Source organism: Arachis hypogaea, chromosome 12, assembly GCF_003086295.3.
Source record: "Arachis hypogaea cultivar Tifrunner chromosome 12, arahy.Tifrunner.gnm2.J5K5, whole genome shotgun sequence".
Classification (NCBI taxonomy): Eukaryota; Viridiplantae; Streptophyta; class Magnoliopsida; order Fabales; family Fabaceae; genus Arachis; species Arachis hypogaea.
The window spans coordinates 58,495,025-58,507,358 of NC_092047.1; the positions used below are offsets into that span (position 1 = coordinate 58,495,025).

General features: G+C 39.6%; 1 non-coding gene across 1 annotated transcript; it reads left to right on the plus strand.

The window, feature by feature from the left end:
* The first annotated feature begins 3,715 nt into the window (after window positions 1-3,715).
* Window positions 3,716-3,819, plus strand: LOC112731795 (small nucleolar RNA R71). Its single transcript, XR_003167554.1, has one exon. It is a non-coding gene; the product is annotated as a small nucleolar RNA R71 (small nucleolar RNA).
* Window positions 3,820-12,334: the final 8,515 nt, after the last annotated feature.

Here is a 12,334-nt window from a genome sequence, read left to right on the forward strand (position 1 = left end):
TCACCCATTCAGCTCTGATGGCACAAAGGTCTTCAGCAATAGTTGTATAGTCAGGTTCTCCTATCATCCTTTCTTCATAACTTGCTTGGCTAAAACGTATGTTTTTCAGGCCAAGAGTTTTCATGATTGCCTTGGGGCTGAAGTCAACTTCCACCCCTCTCACATAGCTTTTGTATGTGGGTTTCATGGTTGAATCCTCCCTCACTGCATTTGCATAAAACTCTTTTACCAGGTTGATGTTGATTTTAGTGATTGGCTTAGTCAGGAGCTCCCACTTCCTCTTTTTGATCTTTTCCCAAACACCTGGGAACTCATCCTTTTCAAGGTCAAAGGGAACCTCAGCTAGTACCGTTTTAGGTCTCATCCATTCGGCTTGAATCTCATGGAAAACTGATTTGTATCTCCATGCATCGAATTCCCTATTCTCCTCCATTGGCTGCTTGTCTTTTCTTCTTTTGTGGCTAGATGAGGCTGCCATTGGTTCTTTAGTTTTGGTAAGTGACAAGCTAAAGTTGACAAGGTGAAGCAAGAAGTTTTGTTGGAAGTGTGGTGAGGTTGTTTTCGGCAAGAGATAGTTATGCTATGATGAAAGAAAATGTGCATGAAGGAGAATTGGTGGTGTGGAACTCGTTCCCCAAGTGGTTCTTTATAGTGCCTGTAAGTGAAAAATGGACGGCTAGGGTGATTTGTGAAGGGTGGCTTGATGGTAAATATATGAATTAGGGAGAAGGACGAATTGCTTTTCATTTTCTTGGAAGTATTCTGAGTGCATTAGGTTGTACATGTAGCTATCTTTTCATGCAGAACTTCCTTTTCCCATGTGTTAGTTTCAAAGACTTGTGAACTTCCTTTTTGACCAAGCACCGTATCTCCCCCCTTGTCTTTTTCCTCCATTCTTATCCTTCCTTTTGTACCTGCACAAACAAACAAAATTGCTATCATTTTCTTTTTTTTTTTCGTTCATGTGAATAATGAATAGTACTTGTACATGTTTTTTTTTTCTTTTTGAATTGTAAATCAATGATTGACTTCCTGAGCTTATAGCCGTGACCTTTGTATGTATGCACACTTATTACTGGACACCAAACTTAGTGTTTGGTAATGTCTCCTGATGACATGAAATCCATGTTGGTTATCCTTAATGAATGTGCATAATCTTAACAAATCATAGTCACTTTGGCTCTTTGATCCTAAACAATTTTACTACCTAAAGTAATTGAAATCAAAGTATTAAAACATGCAAATGGTATACTTGTCATGAATTTCTAAATCCAGAGGAACTTCTTGCTTTTCATTAACTGTGTTCAAAAGGAACACCAAACTTAATGTTTGGTTGTGCACTTTGAATGAAAGATTGAATACAATTTGAATAAAATTTGGGGTGCCTTCAGGCACACCAAACTTAGATACCAATTGTATTTTACATGCAATGTTTAGTGCACTCTTTCAACGGTTGTCCTGAGGATTCAAGTTCATGCATAAGAAACCATGCTTTATTAGATGTAAAGCAAAACAATAAAGAGTAAGGATACTAAAACATGGGTTGCCTCCCATGAAGCGCTTCTTTAACGTCACTAGCTTGACGGTTGTCCCTTGTTAGGGTGGATTGTAGTGCTTGATGTCTTCTCCTCTCACTATGAAAATGTCCCCATTTGATTCCTTCATGACTTCTAAATGTTCCATAGAAAGAACTTTCCTGATTGTGAACACTTGAGGGAGCTGGGAAGGAATGGTTTTGAGGCCAGGTGGGATTGGCAGATAATGACTTGATATCACTTTATCTCCCGGAGAAAAACCTTCAGTGGGAATTTTCTTGTTTCTCCACCCTCTTGGCAATTTCTTTACAATTCTTCCCTTTCTCTTGAGGATTTCTTCATTGACCCTTATGCCATGAGGTTCCTTTTGATCTGTTTCTATTGATTCTTGTGGCTTTAACTCTTGCAATTCTTGTTTGCCTTCCAAGGACTGTTTCAGAATTTCAGCTGCTGGATTGTTTTCCTCCAAACACAGATGGCTACTATCATCCTTAGGCTTTTCAGGTTCTGATTCAGGCTCAGATGCATGTTTGAAAATATTGAAATTGAGCTATTCATCATGTATTCTCAAAATTAGCTCTCCTTGTTCTACATCTATGAGCGCTCTAGTGGTGGCTAGAAATGGCCTTCCCAGAATGATAGGGTGTAGGTAGCTTTCCTCCATGTCCAAAATGACAAAGTCTGTGGGGAGGAAATAATTTCCCACTTTCACCAGCACATTTTCAACTACCCCTTCAGCTTGCTTCTGAGTTTTGTCAGCCAGTTGTATGATTACATCAGTGGATCTCACCTCATTCAGTTGTAGCCTCTTCATAAGAGTCAGAGGCATCACATTTATGCTAGCTCCTAGATCACAGAATCCTTTGTCAATTTTTGTTTCCCCTATGATGCAGGGGATATGAAAACTTCCTGGGTCTGTTTTCTTAGAGACTATGTCCTTCTTGATGAGGGCACTGCACTCTTTGTTCATTATTACAGTTTGTCCTCCCTTCAAAACTCTTTTCTTGCTCAGCAATTCCTTTAAATACTTGATATGTGTAGGCATCTGCTGGAGAATCTCAAGGAAGGGAATATTGATATGGAGAGACTTAAATGTCTCTAAAAACCTTGAATAGGTTTTCCCTTTTGCACCTCCTCCTAACCTCTGAGGAAATGGTGCTTTTGGTTGGTATGTTTCCAGCATGCCTTTTTGCAGTTTCTTGGCTTGTTCAGTTCCACCTTCCTGCTTAGCTTCTTTCACACCTTCCTTCAAGATTTCTGGCTCCTGTTCTGAGGGCCTGATTCCTTCTTCTTCTGAGACTTCCTTCAATATGGTGATGGCCTTGCATTCTTCCCATCTCACTCTCTTTTGTTCCCCTTTAGGATTCTTTTCTGTGTCACTAGGGAACACTGCAGTTGACTTGGGGGCCTGTTGAGATAGCTCTCCTACTTGAGACTCCATCCTCTTGAGTTTTTCACCATGGTTCCTTAAGGTAGATCTCACATCATCCCTAAAGTTTTTCAACTCACTTATGTCCTGACCCATTTTTGCAAGCACTCCTTCTATCCTGTTTAATTGATCTTGAAATTGTTGGTTCGGATTAGGTTGGGTAGGTTGATTATTTTGGCCATGATATGATGGTTGGGAGTAAGTGTTTTGTGTGGCTTGGTATGATCTTTGGTTGGAGTTTTGGTATGTGGAATTGTTATGTTGGTTGTGGTTGTAAGGTTTGTGGTTTTGTGGTTGTGTTTGTTGGTTCCCCCACCCAAAGTTTGGGTGGTTTTTCCATCCTGGATTGTAAGTGTTGGAATGTGGATCATATGATTGCCTTTGTTGGTTTCCCACATAGTTGGCCTCTTCCCAATCACCTCCTTCAGTGCTTACTTCCTCTTGATCTTGTGTGTGTATTGCAGCCACTTGCTTTGTTTCTAATTTCCTGGTGAGCTCTGCTAGTTGCTTGGCAAACACCTTGTTTTGGGCTAAAATTGTATCAACATGGTTCAGCTCCATGACTCCCTTAGTGTTGTGTCTCTCTGAAGCATAGTAGTACTCATTCTCAGCCACTGTCTCGATCACTTCAATGGCTTCTTCCACAGTCTTTTTCCTGTTCAATGAACCTCCTGATGAATGGTCTACAGCCTTCCTTGATTCATAAGAAAGTCCATCATAGAAAATATGCAATTGCACCCAGTCATGGAACATGTCCGGTGGGCATTTCCTTGTCAAATCCTTGAATCTCTCCCATGCCTCGTAGAGAGTTTCACCATCTTGTTGTCTAAACGTCTGAACCTCAGATCGAAGCCTATTGACCTTTTGTGGGGGGTAGAAACGTGCCAGAAACTTGCTCTCCACCTCATCCCAGGTTGTTAGGCTCCCCCTTGGGAATGATTCCAGCCACTTAGCTGCCTTGTCCCTAAGTGAAAATGGGAACAAGAGCAGTTTATAGGTATCTTCCTGGACTCCATTGGACTTCACAGTGTCGCAAATTCTCAGAAATTTTGTGAGATGTTGGTTTGGATCTTCATTAGCACTCCCACCAAATGAACAATGATTCTCCACAAGTGATATTAGCTGTGGTTTGAGTTCAAAATTGTTGGCCTGAATGGGTGGTTTCTGAATGCTGCTACCACAATTCCCAGAGGTTGGGTTTATGTATGAACTAAGAACCCTCCTCTCGGGAATGACATTGTTTCCATCAGCTCTCTCATGGTTGTGAACTTCTCTATCCATGTTGAGATCTAGAGCTTCCTCAAAATTGTCCTCAGATTCTCCTTTAGATTCCTCTTCTCTCAGTACTCTCTTCCCTCTTGCTTCCCTTCTAAGTCTATGAAGGGTCCTCTCTGGTTCAGTATATGGAGGGGTTGATGTCTCTTCTCTCCTACCTGTCATACAAGAACACAGCACAGGCAACAAACAAGTGAAATACTCTTGGTTAATGGAAGAGTATGGTTAGAGTAGTTGAGGTATTAATTCAAATAGTTAGTGAGTCAGTGAGTTAGTTGCTTGAATTTAAAGGCATAAAGAAAGAAAGCATGTAACAGAGTGCAGAAATTAAAATTCAACAAGTAACTTGAACTGAATTAACAAAGCAAGAAAAATGCTCAATCTAGTTAACTTCCAATTTGAGAATTGTCAATTGAAAACCAATCCCCGGCAACGGCGCCATAAACTTGGTCGAACACGTTTAAGCTCCAGTTTAAGGTTAAACTGGAGCTTAAACGTGGAATTGGCTCCCTGGTGCATTTCCCATTTCTGGCGTTTAACTTCCAGTTTAAGGTTAAACTGGAGGTTAAACGCCACTTTCACCCTTTCCTCAGCTTTCATGATTTTGGCCGTTTAAGTTAGCTTTTGAGCACAAACATTAACTTAAACTTACTCTGGTATGAAACCCAATTGAATATCATGGTTTATGGGATTGGGCCTGAAGGATTGATGAGTCTGGAATTTCAATTTGTTGAGTCATGTGTCATTACTTGATTATCACTAAGTTGGCTCAATGAATGTTACAGAATGTGGATCAGCAGCCTCATCAAGATTATGGATCATAAACCCAAAGCAAAAGGAAAGCAGGGAGAGGCCTCAAAGCCCAAGAAACACAACAGAAGCTCAATATAGAAAGTGTATAAATAGGATAGAATTTAAGTTAGGACTTTTAACCTTTTCATTTTGCTAGTTTTCATACCTTTGTAATTGAATTCAGAGCTATGACTCACTAAACCCCTTTCATTGGGTTAGGGAGCTCTATTGTAATTCAATGAATCAATAATAGTTTTATCTTCTTCTTCAATCTTTTCTCTTGAATTTTGTTAGAAAGCTTCTCGATCTAATTCCATTGGGTAGTTGTCTTGGGAAAGAAACTACCCATAATTGGAATCCTTCGGAACCTTGGGAAAGGAATGGAGGATTCATGCTAGAGAAGCTTTCTCACAGTGAATTGGATTGGGGTTTGGATGGATATTGTGACATGTAATCCTACCAAATTGTGGTTCATGAAACTGTGTGGTATAATCAGTGATCGAGCATCATCTCTTCTTATGAACATTTAAACCAAGGGATTGGGAATTTGTTTGTTTTTAGAGAGAATTGGTGAGCCAAGGGATTGGGATCCAATCATATAAGATTGCCAAGCAAAATTCAATGAACGCATTGGTTGAGGAAGAGATAAACATGTTTTGATTCGGAGATCTCAATATCTCCTATAACCCAATGAATTCCCCATTTCTGATTTCCACTTTCTCTTTACATTCTGCAACTCAATTCATGCAATCACCCCCATTCCCTTTTAATTTCAGCAATTTAGCTTCTGCTCTTTAATTCATGCAATTTAAGATTCCGCCATTTCAATTTCTTGTCATTTACGTTTCCCGCCAATTTTACATTCCGCAATTCTCATCTAATTCTTGATTCCGCTCAACTAGACACACTTCTAATCCGAATTGCTCATTCAACCAATCCTTGTGGGATTCGACCTCACTCTATTGTGAGTTTTTACTTGACGATAACCGGTGCACTTGCTGGAAGGAATTTTGCCGATCGTGCAATTTCCTAATCGTAGCATAACAAGTTTATGCGCATCAATCTTTGCTTTGTCTGATTCTTTATGTCCATTACTTTGTGTATGAATGCATTTACATGATTGAGGCCATCATTTTAATAGTCACTTTTTCCAAATGGCTTTAACCCTTTTATCTACCATTGCTAACCAATTTTGAGTCCATGATAAACCCTTTTTGTTCTTAAATAGAGCACATCAACAATCCTAAGCAAAAAACCATGAATGTCTCTAAATTTGGATTTTTGATTAGCTTAGGTAAGTTAGGATGTGTATCATTCAATTCGGAGGGTATACTTGGAAAATTTGGGTAGATATATTGGTGTGTAATTGTAGTGTAATTGAAATTCTAGGATTTGGGAACATGCTCATGTATCGAATGATTGAACTATATGCATTGAAACTTTTGTACATAAAGCCCCAAGAAAAGGGGATAAAAAAAACTAACAAACAAAGCAATAAAAGGGGACAAGGAAACCCCAAGACAAAGTAATAAAAACAATGCATATGGAATGAGAATTGAAAAGAATGCATGAGCATGCAAAAAGTGAAACTCAAGGGTAGCTAGGTAATGTATTATAGTTGTATAGGTTGTTCTATGTGTCAAGTGGGATCCTAGGTTAATCAAGGACTCAAATTTTAAGCTCACTTGGCCATATACATCCTCACCTTCACCCTAGCCCCATTAGAACCCATGAATAAGACCTTATGATACTTGTAAGCATGCATTAAGTAATTGTTGATTGTTAGCTGAAAGACAAATATTGGAAAGCATGATTAGGAGAGGATTGAGTGACGAACCCTATACACTTGAGCGAATTGAGCGGATACACTTCCGGTGAGGGTTCGATGCTCAATTCTTTGTTCCCAGCTTTCACAAGCGTTCATCTAGCAAGTTATATGCACTCCTTAGTGATGTTCGATTTGGTAGGATTTATGAACTACATATTATTTTCACCCTATATGTTCACATGTGTTCTTGGAGGATGGATTTACCCTTGACCAAGCAGGTAGATGATTTTACATTAGTTGCATGCATTCACTTAGGTAGTTTTCATTTCATAAACCCTTTCTCACCATGATCTTTGGTCATTTTATTCTAAGCATGAGGACATGCTTGGTTTAAGTGTGGGGAGATTTGATAAACCCCAATTTTTTGGTTTATATTGTGTAGAATTTGGGGGGTTTTGTCAATATTTCTCACACTTATTCACAAGAAATGCATAGTTTTGTGTTCACTTCCTAATATTTCTCCATGATGAAAAACATGCTTATTTTGCCTTAAAATTGCCATATTTTAATCCTCTTCTATTGCCATTCGATGCCGTGATGTATTTGTTGAGTGATTTCAGAAATTATAGGGTAGGAATAGCCTAGAAGAGAGAAAGAAAGCATGCACAAAAGGGAGGAACATGAAGATTTAAATTTTGGAAAAATCAGCATTGGCACGCACGCGCACTCCATGCGCACGCGTGGATGAGGATGGGTAGAAGTGGCGCGCAAGGATGGACGCATGATGGACGAAAATATTCTTATGTCGGTCAGAAACTAGTAATGAGTCTGGTGCACGAAATCGTGATTGTTCATTCCTTGGTAACGGCGCTAAAAACTTAATACGCACGTTCATAATTTTAGTTCTCTTCACAATTTCAATACAACTAACCAGCAAGTGCACTGGGTCGTCCAAGTAAAAAACCTTACGTGAGTAAGGGTCTATCCTACGGAGATTGTCGGCTTGAAGCAAGCTATGGTCACCTTGTAAATCTCAGTCAGGCGGATTCAAATGGTTATGGTGAATTGATAATTAAAAACATAAATAAAATATAAATTAGGATAGAGATACCTATGTAATTCATTGGTGAGAATTTCAGATAAGCGTATAGAGATGCCTTTCGTTCCTCTGAACCTCTGCTTTCCTGCTATCTTCATCCAATCATTCCTACTCCTTTTCATGGCAAGCTTTATGTAGGGAATCACCGTTGTCAATGGCTACATCCCATCCTCTCTGTGAAAATGGTCCAATGCGCTGTCACTGCATGGCTAATCATCTGTCGGTTGTCGATCATACTGGAATAGGATTTACTATCCTTTTGCGTCTGTCACTACGCCCAGCACTCGCGAGTTTGAAGCTCGTCACAGCCATCCCTTCCCAGATCCTACTCGGAATACCACAGACAAGGTTTAGACTTTCCAGATCTCAAGAATGGCCGTCCATGGGTTCTAACTTATACCACGAAGATTCTAATATCTCAGACTCGGTCCTCTGTATTAGATATCTAAGAGATACTCATTCTAGCTTGTTTGCATGTAGAACGGAAGTGTTTCTTAGGCACGCGTTCATAGGTGAGAATGATGATGAGCGTCACATAATCATCACATTCATCATATTCTTGGGTGCGAATGGATATCTTAGAGAAGGAATAAGCTTGAATTGAATAGAAAAACAGTAGTACTTTGTATTAATTCATGAGGAACAACAGAGCTCCATACCTTAATCTATGGAGTGTAGAAACTCTACCGTTAAAAATACATAAGTGATAAGGTCCAGGCATGACCGAATGGCCAGCCCCCAAAACGTGATCAAAGGATCAAAAGATAATCCAAAGAAGTAAATACAATAGTAAAAAGTCCTATTTATACTAACTAGTTACTAGGGTTTACAGAAATGAGTAAATGATGCAGAAATTCACTTCTGGGGCCCACTTGGTGTGTGCTTGAGCTGAGCATTGAGCTTTACACGTGTAGAGGCTTGTCTTGGAGTTGAACGCCAGTTTGTAACATGTTTCTGGTGTTTAACTCCACTTTGCAACCTGTTTCTGGCGTTTAACTCCAGAATGCAGCATGGAACTGGCGTTGAACACCAGTTTGCGTCGTCTAAACTCGGGCAAAGTATGGACTATTATATATTGTTGGAAAAGCCCTGGATGGCTACTTTTCAACGCAATTGAGAGCGCATCATTTGGAGTTCTGTAGCTCCAGAAAATTCACTTTGAGTGCAAGGAGGTCAGAATCCAACAGCATCTGCAGTCCTTTTTCAGCCTGAATAAGATTTTTGCTCAGGTCCCTCAATTTCAGCCAAAAATTACCTGAAATCATAGAAAAACATACAAAATCATAGTGAAGTCAAGAAATGTGATTTTTATTTAAAAACTAATAAAAATATACTAAAAACTAACTAAATCATACTAAAAACTATGTAAAAACAATGCCAAAAAGCGTATAAATTATCCGCTCATCACAACACCAAACTTAAATTGTTGCTTGTCCCCAAGCAACTGAAAATCAAATAGGATAAAAAGAAGAGAATATACTATAAATTCCAAAATATCAATGAAACTTAGCTCCAATCAGATGAGCGGGACTTGTAGCTTTTTGCCTCTTGAATAGTTTTGGCATCTCACTTTATCCATTGAGGTTCAGAATGATTGGCATCTATAGGAACTCAGAGTACAGATAGTGTTATTGATTCTCCTAGTTCAGTATGTTGATTCTTGAACATAGCTACTTTATGAGTCTTGGCCGTGGCCCTAAGCACTTTGTTTTCCAGTATTACCATCGGATACATAAATGCAACAGACACATAACTGGGTGAACCTTTTCAGATTGTGACTCAGCTTTGCTAAAGTCCCCAATTAGAGGTGTCCAGGGTTCTTAAGCACACTCTGTTTTTGCTTTGGACCTTGACTTTAACCGCTCAGTCTCAAGTTTTCACTCGACACCTTCACGCCACAAGCACATGGTTAGGGACAGCTTGGTTTAGCCGCTTAGGCCAGGATTTTATTCCTTTAGGCCCTCCTATCCACTGATGCTCAAAGCCTTGGATCCTTTTTATTACCCTTGCCTTTTGGTTTTAAGGGCTATTGGCTTTTTGCTCTTGCCTTTTGGTTTAAAGAGCTTTTGGCTTTTTCTGCTTGCTTTTTCTTTTTCTCTTTTTTTTTCGCCATTTTTTTTTCTGTAAGCTTTTGTATTCACTGCTTTTTCTTGCTTCAAGAATCATTTTTATGATTTTTCAGATTATCAAATAACATTTCTCTTTTTTCCTTATTCTTCAAGAGCCAACATATTTAACATTCATAAACATCAAATTCAAAAGACATATGCACTGTTCAAGCATACATTCAGAAAACAAAAAGTATTGCCACCACATCAAAATAATTAAACTAGTTTCAAGGATGAATTCGAAACCATGTACTTCTTGTTATTTTGTAATTAAAACATTTTTCATTCAAGAGAGGTGATGGATTCATATTCATAACTTTAAGGCATAGACACTTAGACACTAATGATCATGTAATAAGACACAAATATAAATAAACATAAAGCTCAAAAATCGAAAAACAGAAAAATAAGAACAAGGAGATTAAGGAATGAGTCCACCTTAGTGAGGGTGTTGTATTCCTCTTCTTGAAGAACCAATGGTGCTCTTGAGCTCCTCTATGTCTCTTCCTTGTCTTTGTTGCTCCTCCCTCATAGCTCTTTGATCTTCTCTAATTTCATGGAGGATGATGGAGTGCTCTTGGTGCTCCACCCTTAGTTGTCCCATGTTGGGGCTTAATTCTCCTAGGGAGGTGTTGATTTGCTCCCAATAGTTTTGTGGAGGGAAGTGCATCCCTTGAGGTATCTCAGGGATTTCATGGTGAGGAATTTCTTCATGTTCTTGTTGAGGTCCATAAGTGGACTCTCTTATTTGTTCCATCCTTTTCTTAGTGATGAGCTTTTGAGATGAATCTCTCCATCTCCCATGACTGAGAGGTGGAAGCAATTGCCTTCCCTTTCCTCTTTCTAGAGGTTTCTCTGGCCTTAGGTGCCATTAATGGTTATGGAAATACAAAAAGCTATGCTTTTTACCACACCAAACTTAAAATATTTGCTCGTCCCCGAGCGAAAGAAGAAAGGAAGTAGTAGAAGAAGAAGAAAATGGAGGAGATGGAGGTGTGTGAATGGTTCGGTCAAGGGGGTTTAAGTGGTTATGATGTGTGAAAAGGAAGGAGTGATGGTTTGAATTTAAGTGGGTGGGTGTAAGTGGGTTGTATGATGGTTTTGGAGGAGTAATGGAGGTGATTGGTGGAGGTTAATTGAGGAAGAATGTTATGAAAAGGTGTGAAGATGAGAGATGAAGTGGTAGGGATCCTGTGGGGTCTACAGATCCAGTGGAGCCAAGGACTTAACATCCCTGCTCCAATTAGGCGTGTAAAACGCCCTTGCTGTACAATCCTGGCGTTTAACGCCAGACTGCTGCTTGTTTCTGGCAATAAACGCCCAAATGTAGCTTGTTTCTGGCATTTAACGCCAGATATATGCTTGGTTCTGGCGTTAAACGCCAGCTTGGTGCTTGTTTCTGGCGTTAAACGCCAGACAGATGCTTGTTTCTGGCGTTTAACGCCAGCATGCCTCTCCTCCAGGGTGTGCTATTTTCAATGCTGTTTTTCATTCTGTTTTTGATTTTTCAGTAGTTTTTGTGACTCCACATGATCATCAACCTAATAAAACACGAAATAACAAAAAAGAAAATAAAATAGATATGATTAAATAACATTGGGTTGCCTCCCAACAAGCGCTTCTTTAATGTCAATAGCTTGACTGTGAGCTCTCATAGAGCCTCACAGATAATCAGAGCAAGGTTGGAACCTCCCAACACCAAACTTAGAGTTTGAATGTGGGGGTTCAACACCAAACTTAGAGTTTAACTGTGGGGGCTTTGGTTGACTCTGCAGTGAGAGAAGCTTTTCATGCTTCCTCTCCATGGTTACAGAAGGAGATCCTTGAGTTTTAAACACAAGGTTATCCTCATTCAGTTGAAGGATCAATTCTCCTCTGTCCACATCAATCAAAGCTCTTGCTGTGGCTAGGAAGGGTCTTCCAAGGATAATGGATTCATCCTCTTCCTTCCCAGTGTTTAGGATTATGAAATCAGCAGGGATGTAAAGGCCTTCAACCTTTACTAGCACGTTCTCTACTAGTCCATAAGCCTGTTTTCTTGAGTTGTCTGCCATCTCTAATGAGATTCTGGCAGCTTGCACCTCAAAGATTTCCAGTTTCTCCATTACAGAGAATGGCATGAGGTTTATCCCTGACCCAAGGTCACATAGAGCCTTCTCAAAGGTCATGTTGCCTATGGTACAAGGTATTAAGAACTTTCCAGGATCCTGTTTCTTCTGAGGCAATGTCAGTTGATCCAGAGCACTCAGTTCATTGATGAGCAAGGGAGGTTCATCTTCCCAAATCTCATTACCAAATAATTTGGCATTCAGCTTCATGATTGCACCA